Raw genomic sequence first — 12,154 nt, forward strand, 5'->3', positions numbered from 1 at the left:
GAAGCCAGTTTGTATCAGTCAGCATGGAGAGAAGTTTGAGCCAAAACAGCTGAGTTAAACCAGCCAGCCAGAGTTCAGAAAGAGCTAGAAAGGGTGAGCTTATTCAGCAGTCTGACTCTGAGACAACAATTACATCTGGCCAATAAAAGTTACACTTACAACTTTGCCATTCACAAGTGAAAGTTATAGTTGAATAATCTGGTCCCCACAAAAATATGAAAGGAGGAGACTAACCTAAAATATGGTGATTATCTTTGATATGCTAGACATGGCATGGTATTTTACATATTAGCATTAGTCAGTCCCCACAATACAGTGCTGTTTAGGTATTATATACATTTTCTAATCAAGAAACCTGCCCAACTTGTGATAAATGACTACTTTCTAATCAACTACCATGAAAAGATTGAGATTTGAACTCAAGCAACCAGAATCCTTACTATACCAACATCTTAATGATTAGGGCATACTTCCTAATTCAATCATACACCTGAAAATGCTTAATGAATAAATTGCATGCTGAGCCACCAAGGAAAGGTAGCGTTCCTTGTATTTCTATTTGTCTTTTTTAACCTTTGTTTATTGTCTCTGTGTGTGCCCAAGTGCACCTGTGTGTTTGCCTATGAACATAAATATCACAGCACATGTGAGGATCAAAGGGCGTGGTTCTCTCATTCCACTTTGTGGATTCCAGGACAAAAAGTACCTTTACCCATTAAATCATCTCTCTGGTCCCTTGTTCTGCTGTTGTTATTTGTTAATTGTTGTTTGGAAATGTCATCATATGGTGTCATGTAACGCTTGGGACTATTAGGTTCTCCAAGTAGACAGACTTAACTTCTTGAGTTGTCTTTGTGGAGGAGCTGATTGTGCTACTACATCTTGGTGTTTTGTTTTGCTATGTTTTGTTGCGGGAGGTGGGGGTGGGGTGGGAGGGGGGTCTGGCAAATGGAGAAAGAAGTGTATTGTCAGATATTTGTAAAGTCTCATTGGTGTGATAACAGCTAGCACAATACTTGGCACAAAATTACTTCTCAATCAAAGCAGATTTAACCTCTCTTTGTGACTTAAGTGGCACAGCAAAAGAGAAAACGTTATAAGGAAAAAGGAACTACGTTTACAGAGCTCAGGTGCCCTAAGGCTATTGCACAGATAGCCACACACAGCCTCCAAAATCAAGTTCCATCAGATAATAAAAGATAGCAAAGTATTAGTTGGTGGTATTTAACAAGGAGACTTACTATGTCCTATACCACGCAACAATATTCTCTAGTTTTCCTAGAACCACTGCTTCTAAAGAGAGTGCTAAGGAAATAGAGGTACTGCTGGGAGTACTTAGTGAATTTTAGCATCCTTCTTCCCAGAACACTTCAAGTCCAAGTCCTGACTACCTCCCATTCAACTGGGACCTTCTAATACACTCCTTTCCCCCTCCCTTCCTCTGTGTATTCTGACTTTTAGTATTTCTTCCCCTGACCTAACTCTCTCTCTGCTCAACAGCATCAAGTGGTATTTATAGACTATGTGCCTGGCACTGCACTAGATGAAACAGGAGGACTTTTCAAAATTAGTCAAAGAAATACATGTTCCATTGAAAAACAGACCTACAACATTCAAGCAGATTAGAGTTCTGGCAGCGTATAGCAAATTCAGGTATAATTGGAGGGTTTGATTGGTTTCAGAGCACAAAAACATTTCTTTATGTGGCTAATGATATGAACACCAAAGTATTTAGAAAAAAGTATACTGATGGCAAAACTTAGTTTGAAAGGCATAAGAGGACAGATAGGTGGCAATGCAGGTAATAAGAAATACAGGGACTGGCAAGATGTCTTAGCAGACACTTGCCACCTAATCTGATGACCTGACTCTGATTTCCACAAGTTGTCTTCTGACCTGAACACATATGCAATGGTACACACACACACACACACACACACACACACACACACAGAGAGAGAGAGGAAATTCAGAAATCAAGTACAATAACATGATTAATTAATATCAAGTGCTCACAATATAATTTTTTTCAACTTTTCTCTTATATTTGATATTTTCATAATTAGATCTTAAGAATAAAAATTGTACATTATTAAACTTCAAGTTTCCAGAAGAAAACAGTCATACATTGTAAAAGCATAAGACAATTAGGGCTAAATTGAAGTGAGAAATTTTGTTTCTTAGAGAAACAGAAAACTATCATAAGAATGGGTTTTTGTTTTATCCCAGATATGGGGTAGGTTCTGCTTCATATTGCCCACAGCAGCTAATGATGATCTGCCTTGTGTTCTAGCAGGAGCATGATTTTGCTATCTGCAGAAAGTTCCTATGATTTGGTGACATCTGGATTTCTGGGGACTTTTCAGAGGGTTCATAAATGCTATGGCCCAGAGAAGTGGGGGGTTGTTGCTTAGTTGTGGTTTGTAAAGTAGTCAGTCCTGTGCAAAGACAAAACAACAAGAAGAAGTTAGAAATCCTGATGGCAAAGATCAAACTTGCCCCTAATCATCAGGAAGTAGTCTGCCAATGACACCACTCTCTCTCCCTTCTATCCTTTCTTCTTTCTCTTTTATTTAGTGTTAGGGGGTTGGAAAGGTAGACAAGGAGTGTAGATGGGTGGGAGAAAGAGGAACCCACACAGTAGCCAAACGCCAGGCTACACAGAATTGGTAATTCTGAATGAATAGTATGTAAGTCTTATAGGACCAACTTTTTTCATATTTAAAAGTGCTTAAGAGACTAGACAGATGGCTATTGTCAGGGGCCATAGCTTTGGGTGTGGACAAAAGTAGGAAGCTCATTGGGGCTTTCTGCCTGCAGGACTATCTAAAAATGTGAATTCCAAGTTAAGGGAAAGAGCCTGCCTCAAAGACATAAGGCAAAGTGTGATACAAAAGAACACCTGGCCTCCTTCTCTGGCCTCCACATGCTCACCAGTGTAAATACTTGTGCATGACACATACACACAAATATACACATACGTACATACTACAAAGTTACATGGCACTTTGTTGAGCAGTGATCCATTTCATTTGTCATTTTAACATGTGTATTTATTGCTTGGTTGGTTGATTTACTTTTTTATTCTTTTTGAGACAGTACCTCATTATGTACCACAAGCTGACCACCGAACTCACTATATAACCCAGGATGGCCTCAAAGTCATACTCATGATCATGCCTCAAGCTCCCAAATGCTAAAATCACAGAAATCTGCCCCTTGCTCTTATAGTTACCATTTTCAGTGAGGCCTACAGTGGTAGATGTTCAAAAGAATGTCAGAGGGGTAGGAAAACAACAGTCATCAACCAAAAGAAAGACTGTGGATGCACTACTACATTCAAGACACTATAGTAGATACTGTTTTAAAACATTAGTCCTTGCCCAGTGCAGGCTAACAATATAGATGAAGGAATGCCGAAGTGGAATCTGAAAGGGTCACTGGCTGGAGCAGAGTTCTGTTAAGAGAGAAGTATAAATATTGGAAACAGGCTGGAGCCAAATTGCAGAGAATGCCAGACTGAAAAATCTGGCCTTCCTCCTAAGGACAACAGGAAGCTATTTATGGCTTCTGAGTCAGGGAAAGAAAATGAACTAAAACTGATTAGCTAAATAGTACAATTTGTTTAGGCAAATCTACCTTCATCATGAACTTGGCTTATACCTATATATTTCTGTTCCTTCGATTTCCCACATCTGAACATGGCCCATAGAAGTTTCCAGCATTGTGGACACTGGCCACTTTCCAAGCAGCCTCTTCCTTGTGCATATTCAGCCTATGTCCCTTTCCCACCTTGTGTTCACAACTTGTCTCAGTCTTGCTGACTCAGCAAGCAATAAATAAGGTTCCCATAATGTTTTTGAAATGAAGCTGTTGGGCTCTGAAACTGATTTCCTTTGTAATAATCAAACCCCAATTGCTGCAAGGATCACTGACCTGAGGTGGAAAACATGAATATTCAACTAAGTGACATATGAAGAGGTACAGGAATGTATGACCTGTGTATATATAAGGCAACAATATTACTCTCTGTATACTGAACGAAAAGTTAATGGAGGTAGCACTGCTGGACAGTGGTAAGTAATTGTGAGAACACCTCTTTAAAGTTGCTGAATTACAGTAGACTTTGTCTCTGTCATTTGCCATCCTCTAATCTAGTCATGTTACTCCCCTACTTAAACCTCTGTGCTGCCTCTACCCTGCCTATGAGACAATGACCACATTTAGTAACAATTCTATTAACTTGCCATAGGATACCTTTCTAAATTCCTCTTCTGGATCCCTCTGTCACATTCCTTGTAGAATACATATAGCATCAAACCTTTACTACAACTTTCCACGTTTATCCAAAAGTCTTTTCATGTGTTGGTCTTCCTGCTAAGACCCTCTGCTAGCCACTTCTTTATCTACCTAGAATATAGGCAACCCCCATTCATTCCTTAAGGTGCAGCAAAGTCAAAGCTTTCATCTACAGGCTGCCCGTACCCAGCAGTAATTCCTTTCACTGTGTTCCTAGGAGGCTAGGAGATCTTGTGAATACCTTTCTTTATATATATATATATATATATAATTATTTCTTTAAGTTCTGGCTCCCCGATAGACTGTGAGCTCATTAGGACTATATATAATTCCATATTACATTTCCAGTGCTTAGCATGAGGTCCAGACCTTTCTAAGTGATCAAATGTGTATCAAATGAATGACTCTAAATACCAGAAGTTCCTTGATTTCAAATACAGCAGATTTTAAAAAATAAATCCTTGTTTGTAGAGAAGGAAGTGGGTCTTACTGTGGCATTTTCATACATATATCATATTACACTTTGTTCTTCTTTGCTCCTTAGCTATCTTCTTCCCCCATTTCTGGCCAGTCCCCTTCCTGACAACCCCTTTCTGTTTTCATGACACACTCATTCCATTGTTCCCGGCATTTCCTGAAAGGTGAATGTTAGAATATCATGTGAAGGGTATCTGAGGACACAACTAAGGAAGAAACAATAGGAAGACATATCATGAAGTCTTCCTGTAGAATAGTTTCCATCCCAGGAAATTCTTCTTGGCAATTGTTGTTGCTAAAAAGAGCAGCTGGAGCAGATGAGAAGGGGCCTTACCAGGGGGTTCTCCATCTTTGTTTTTCACAGTACACCACAGAAGCAATACTGTTTATACAACCTTCTCCATATAATACTTTAGTTTTTCTGAATTACAGCCAAACTTTCACTTGTGATCTGCCTACCAAACCTTTCGACAGCCCTGTTAATGGATAATCATTGAATGCTCTCCAATTTTTATTCTCACCTATCATTTTGATGCCAAGAGCACTATTTTTTTTAAGAGACCAGTAAACAAAACATCACAAAGAGGAAGCAAACAGAGCTTTAAAAGTCTTTGTTCATCAGACATCATCAATGCACTTCACTACCTCTCCACTTTACAATGTTTTATATGTTGTTATCAGTAAAGTTTAAAGAAGGAAAATTAAGACCAGCTCAACGTCAAACTTTGTACACACACACACACACACACACACACACACACACACACACACACACAAAACCAACCAAACAAACAAACAAACAAAAAACCAGGAACAAACATAAGCTGAAGCCTATAAATCTTCGGCTATTGATCAGGTGACTTCTGAAAAGTCCACATCAGGGCTGCTTCTTAAAAGCTGGCACAAAACAATTATCTTTATCCTTTTCTTTAGACAAAACTAAAGTGTTTTGCTGAACTTAGAAAAACAACTGAGTCTGTTTTGATCTCCAAAAATGTCAAACAGGTAAACACTTTGCTTTTTTTTTTGTACATATAAATCTAAGGGCCAAACCTCGCTTGAGGAAGATTTAAGAGACATAAAATTTGTCTGAGGTGTCTGCCAAATCTTTGCAGCAGAGACAGAAACCCTGGAAAAGCTGACACAATCATAATTCTCACATCACTGGCAAGCTTGTACTGGGCTGGCGCTGCAGAAACCCTCCCTTTCTTAGGTAATACTGTTTACAAACAGACAAGTATATCGTTTGCTTATCAGCTAGCTGCTGACTTACTTCTGCCTAGTTATTCCACAGAGGGAAAAGGGGGGAAAGAAAAGTACACTCTTTCTGGCACACAGTCCAATTTTCAGCTGGATGGATTTATACTGAGAGGTTGGACTTGCTTATTAAGTGTCCTCTTCCTTTCAGTAGCTCTTGAAGTTCATTCACTAATCTCTCTCTGTGTCTCTCTGTATGTCTCTGTCTGTCTGTCTGCCTGTCTCTCTCTGTGTCTCTGTCTCTCTCTCTCTCTCTGTCTCTCTACACACACACACACACACACACACACACACACACAAAACCTCCGAGGCATCAAAATGAGTATTTATGAGTATCTGGTATAAAGCCTAGAACAGTAATTCCACATAATAAGCCTGCAATAATTCACTGAATAATTTGAAACCTTAACTGTAATTTCAATGTTGAACTGGAGAATTACAGATTCTTTTTTTATTAGTACAAAGGCATATTAATTGTAAAACTAATGGTCTTAAAAGGGATATCATAGTCTATGCAAAGTAATATTATTTCATTCCCAGATGATTTATGCTCATAACTTCTGTCCTCTAAAGATCATCCATTTTTGCGCAATGGTTATTATTTTGTACGGAAAATGAAGGAAAGATAATGCTGCAGGATACTAAGTGACTATATGACAACCAATATACTTTTGTAGAGAAAAATTCGATACCCGACATTCATGTAATTGTATGTCTTTATAGTAATCCCCATATATATGTCTAAGATCACTTAACACAAGAATATAGTGCATGCATGGGCTATATTCTGTAAATAGGAGTAACTGTAGAAACCAATCAATGTCTTCCCTGGGGATACATCACTAAAAATGTATTTATATTGCATTTAAAAGTAAATTGACCAATGATATTGGGCCCATGGCATGCATTCCTCCTTGTAGACTCAATTTTATCCTGATTTTCTCTAGTTTTTTATCAGCAACCCAGTTCCCCCAAACACAGAATTCCAAGGAAGAAAAAAAAAGAAAACAGAGAAATTGGAGCTAGTCCACTTCCCTTGTCTGAAGTGTTGTGCAAGTAAGGAAAGGTTTCTATACATTAACACAACACAAAGCACTATGTGCTAAAACCACATCAGTTTTGGACTGTTCTTGTTATGCTATGATCACATACAACTTGCCAGAGGGAATGTAAGAAGTAAGACACAAATCTTAGCATTTGTGGCAAACCCCTAGACAGAGTGACAACGACCAACAGGTGATTTCAGGAAAATGCAAAACACTAAACCACCGAAGGGGGTTGATGGCTCTTCTTAACAGAGTTCCTTATGAGAACTTTGCTTCTATCATTTATTTAAATTAATCTTCATCTGTAAAATAGTAATATTTTTTTCCGAGACAGGGTTTTACTGTGTAGCTCCAGCTGGCCTGGGACTTAGTATATACATTAGGCTGTCCTCAAACTCACGTAACTCTGCCTCTGCTGGCCAGCTTAAAATAGTCATAACTATTGAATGTACTTAATATGCTGTTCTGAGGATAAAATATCCGTAGTTTGTGTGTTATAAAAACAGTTAGCCTATATAATCCACATCAACATTTGGTCAACTATAAAATTTCACATCTGCCTGCCAGTAGCCTACAGTTCCAAGAACAAATAAGTTCTATGAGGTAAAATTGATGCTAGTGGGGGTGATTTACAAAGCTTTCATCAGTCAGCCTAAAAAACTTTGGATATTATCCTAAAGATGGTGGGCAGCCTTTGAACTATTTATATGGCGGCTGAATAGCGTCAGAGTTGTGATTTATAAAACATCTTTTATATGTAAAACAGATGGGAAAGAAGTTGGTCTAGAGGTAGTAGAAATCCAGTATTACGAAATTATTTAAAACTAATAAACAAATGTTTCTCTGTAAAATTAGGATAATAAATATATACAACAGACAAAAAGGACAAGTCATATGTAATCTTATCATTTATGGCAAACCCCTATTTGTATATATTTAATAATGCAGCAATTCTCCTGTGTGTACATACACAGACTTATGTGCCATGTGAAAGTTAAGTAAACCTTTAAGTTGGAATATTTTACACTCTACTGGGAGTTGTATGGCCTGAAAAAGATAACAAACATGTCTACAATGTTAAAAAGTGAAAGTATGAGTGTTTTAACTGTTAGGTTCAGCAAAAGTAACAAATGTGGGGAAACTGCAGTATCTGTCAATTTACCTTTTTCCGTACTTTTGAATTTCCTGCATTACCAAGCTCCACAGTTGGATTCTTGGGGATGTTGGTATGGTTTTCCATACAATAACCACTTCTTAGATGTCTATTGTCCCAGGTGCACTTTCTAAGTGTATAGAGACAACCAAGATAGGGATGGTCCCTGCCCTCAGGAGTTTACAACCAACGGAGAAAGCAACATCCAGAGAATGATACTACAGCACGAGCTGCTGTAGACTAGAAGTAGTATGGGCCCTACAGCAGGGAGAACACTAACCCTGCCTTGTGTGTGCATTCATGCAAATGTGGATTGTTTCTTGGAAAGGCTTCCCAGAGATGGTCATATGTCAACTGAATTTTGAAGAGTCTCAGTAGCACTCAGTGAGGTAAGAAGTGTGGTTTTGCATAACCCAAATCCACTCTCCTGAAAGGTAACCATCACCCGGCTGTTACCTTAATGCACGAAATAACATGCTCTGGCAATATTATGCTCATCATAAAAGATAAAGAGCAAGCAAGTAGTAACACTAATAGAATAATATTTACATGTACCAATTCCTCCTAATTCTAACTAATAAGTATCTCCACTCTGTCCTTTCCCCTGTCACCTTAAAAATGTGAAAATGTGCTAGTGATGCACCCTTCCTGAAAATGTCGAGTTATTTTCTATTTCCTACTGGATTCCTTACATCTAATTACATGAGGTTATAACTTGGTGATGCTGAACATTGTCATACTCTTACTGAATATTTGTCCTTAGATCAACTTAAGACTATGCAACCTTAGGTTTGATGAACTAATCCAGATGTTTTTTTCTGATACATTCAAGTATGCAACAAATGAACTTTTAAATGTGTGTGAGAGCACCACATAACTACCACTGGTCTATGTACCCCATTTGGACAGCCAATGGGCCTGTGTATTCATATTTAGCACCATTACAGCTGATTCTTCAAAAATCATGCTCAAAATGCTGTAGTGTGCTTTGCTTGGACCTTCCTTAGCCTAGACATCTGTACCCAGCTGTGACGAACTATTCACACTCCACTCCTATAGAGACACACATCGTTCAGAGTGATTCCTTTATCTCTAATGGCTCCTCTCTACCCTTCTTTGCCCTGCAAACTCCTTATTCCCTCAAGGCCTGTCTATCATGTCACCTCCTCACAAAAGACATTTCCATAACCCCCTCCTCTGATTAGCTACTCTTTCCTCACCATACCACAATTCTGTCTACCTGTTTCCATTCTCCTACAATCTTCTACTCCATGGTACCTCACAACTGTGGTCACCTAGCTCCCCTAAATCCAGTGAGGGTTCAGGCCTTGTATTTGATTGTATCTTCTTGTATTTCATGTGTACTCAGGTCCCAGAGGACATCTAGTAACCTGGGTCCCCTTGAAAAAGCTGAAATGAAATAAAACCCAAAGAACTGTCTACACCCAAATGATGTAAAGGTTGGACATAATTTTTTTGTATAGAATCATCTAATTTAGAAAAAGATACATTGACTATAATTTTGGCAGGCATAATCAACTATGGTTATAACAGTTAATCTAATTTGGTATTGGCAACGACTTTACAGCAGACACACTCTGACACAAAAATCCAAATGACTCATTTGGGTTTCTTCCAGGATAAACAATTGTACCTTAAAGTAATCTTTCCTTGCCACAGTTGGAAAATCATGAACAAAAACACACATCAGAACTAGGAAACCGTGGGCGAAGAGCATGGGCATTCAAGTCAGAAGTTTGTACACCAAAACTCCACCTCGATTATCTCTAATCTATTTGTCTTTAGATATTTGCTTAAAATACCCAGTTTAGTTTCTTCTTCTAGAGAAATAGTGGAAATAATAGTACATAAAAGACTCTCAGACAGTGTCACAAAGTGCTTATGATTCTTGGACATTATGTGGGCTCAATAAATCGGAGTCATTATTGTCTTCTAATCAGATGGTTACAATTCAGGTAATCTGCTACACAAGGACAGCAAACTCATTTCTTATTATGTTTATGGCACTTTGCTTTCTAATTGACAGATACAGGTTGTGGCGAAGATTAGCTACAAATAAAACATCTACAAGACAAAAGTTTCTCCTTATATTTAAATTAAACTCACACCTGGAACATACCACCATACTTCTTTGTGTTCTCCAAGAATTGATCTCAAATCAGGTTCCCCTAGGATGAAAAGGAAAATCACCCAGTCTTAATTTTTTTGTCCTTAATTTTATTCAATACAGAATAAATTCAAACTTTGCATATTCTTCTACCTGTCATGTCACTATGATCTCCCAATATTATCCTAGTATTATCTCTCAATATATCCCTGCTGATACCTCTTCTAGAACCATGTGTGCCTCTGTCATACACTCCTCCCTTTCCTGTACCCCACATCTTATTCTCCAAGTCCTGCATCATCAAGAAGCATTTTCTTCCTCTTATGCTCCCTTTGAATCTCTTTTATTCCACTGGAGCCCAAATGAAAGGTAACCTCCTCCACAAAGCATACTAGGATTGTTCTAAGGAAAGAGTAAGTTTCAAGACTTCAGGAAGCTCTGAGTTAGGCTAGAACTTTTACAAAGCAGCCTCTCAATCCTATCTATATGTCCTTCCACTAAACCCGGAACACTTTTTGCTCAATTTATAATATGTAATAATTAATGCAATGTGTTTCACAGTGTATATTGTGTTTCAGAGACGGTGTGCCCATTAAGTGTCTGTGAATATTGGTGTTAATCAGACTTTGCTGGAAGCCCTTAATATGCTCCAGGTTTTTAAATGGTCCAATTTGCCTTCTACCCTCACCCAAACACTGTACTGAACCTTAATTGTGTATTTCTCAAAAGTAAGATTCCTTTTTTTCTGCTCCCTATCCGTTCTGGAAATTGAAGAACACCTTTTCCACTCCAATGACTAGTTGAAAAAGGCCAGTAAAAAGAGATGAGCCAAGAGAAAGAGATAGATAGATAGAGAGAGAGAACCTCATTATCAGGAAGCAGAAAAGGAAATTGACAGAAAATCAAGCCCTGGGTTTAGCAAGGAATTTCCACTGGCCTAGAGGAAACGGGGGTGCAGGGTGGGGTCGAGTGGGGTTTGTGTGTGTACTTGCAGTGGTAGGTGCTCAGAGCTGAGCAACAAATTAAAGGGGGGGGGGCAGAGCACCCAACTCCTGCTGTGAAGGGGAATCCAGATGCCACTTATTGGAGGCTCTCTCATCCTAAGAAGGAGCCTATGCTGGGTGGTGGGAGAGGGGCGGGTGGAGGTAGGAAATAAGAGAAGAGTTGGGAGGAGGGGGAACGTGCTTGTGTTTTGGATGCTCAGGCAACTGGTGCCTGCTCCCCAACTCCAGTCAAGGCACCCACCACCCATGAAGAAGCGGGCTGGGCGGAGTTAGGCGCCAAAGACGGTGGCCCCGGAAGCACCCTCCTCCCTAGACCCCCTCGGTCCCACAGTCCCCGGCCACTGCCACTCGGGCTTTCTGCCTCGCTGACCTCCAGCTCCCCGGCTACCGAAGCGCTACTCCTTAAACAGCCGCGGAAAATCGGACCCGCTCGGAAGTTCCTGGACCCGGAGTGCCCTCAGGGTCGGGTGTGTCCCACAACTGTCTTCCCAACTGTGCACCTTCCACTAGATGGCCTAGGCCAGGCAATGGGGCCCAATAGCTGGACTCTAACCTACAAGGTGACTATTGAAGCCTCCCCCATTGGCTAGGGCATCAGAGAACCGCGAGGCCCGAGCATGTGGCCTTATGGGAAATGTAGTTTGAGGTCACTGGAAACTGTTATTCCTCAGAACTATCCAATATTTGCTTATGTAGAGATACTCAAGGGATGCTAGAGGATTCTGGGAGATGAAGTCAAAATGCTTTCTTCTAGATACCCACAATTCCTCTCACACCAAGCTTCGGAAAA

At 39.6% G+C, this 12,154-nt stretch overlaps 1 protein-coding gene across 6 annotated transcripts in view; it reads right to left on the reverse strand.

Moving 5' to 3' along the window:
* Enox2 (ecto-NOX disulfide-thiol exchanger 2) overlaps nt 1-11,874 on the reverse strand; it is a 281,316-nt gene extending 269,442 nt beyond the window's left edge. For 4 of the 6 annotated variants that reach the window (XM_029472964.1, XM_029472966.1, XM_029472965.1 and 1 more), the window contains exons 1-2: nt 11,735-11,874; nt 10,373-10,421 (exon numbers count right to left, since the gene is read on the reverse strand). The gene's annotated coding sequence lies outside the window, so the exon portion shown is untranslated. Of the gene's footprint in view, nt 1-10,361; nt 10,422-11,734 lie in introns of all 6 variants that reach the window. The other 2 variants (XM_029472963.1, XM_029472961.1) reach the window with 1 other exon arrangement.
* Nucleotides 11,875-12,154: the final 280 nt, after the last annotated feature.

The sequence above is a fragment of the Mus caroli genome, chromosome X (genome assembly GCF_900094665.2).
Source record: "Mus caroli chromosome X, CAROLI_EIJ_v1.1, whole genome shotgun sequence".
Classification (NCBI taxonomy): domain Eukaryota; kingdom Metazoa; phylum Chordata; class Mammalia; order Rodentia; family Muridae; genus Mus; species Mus caroli.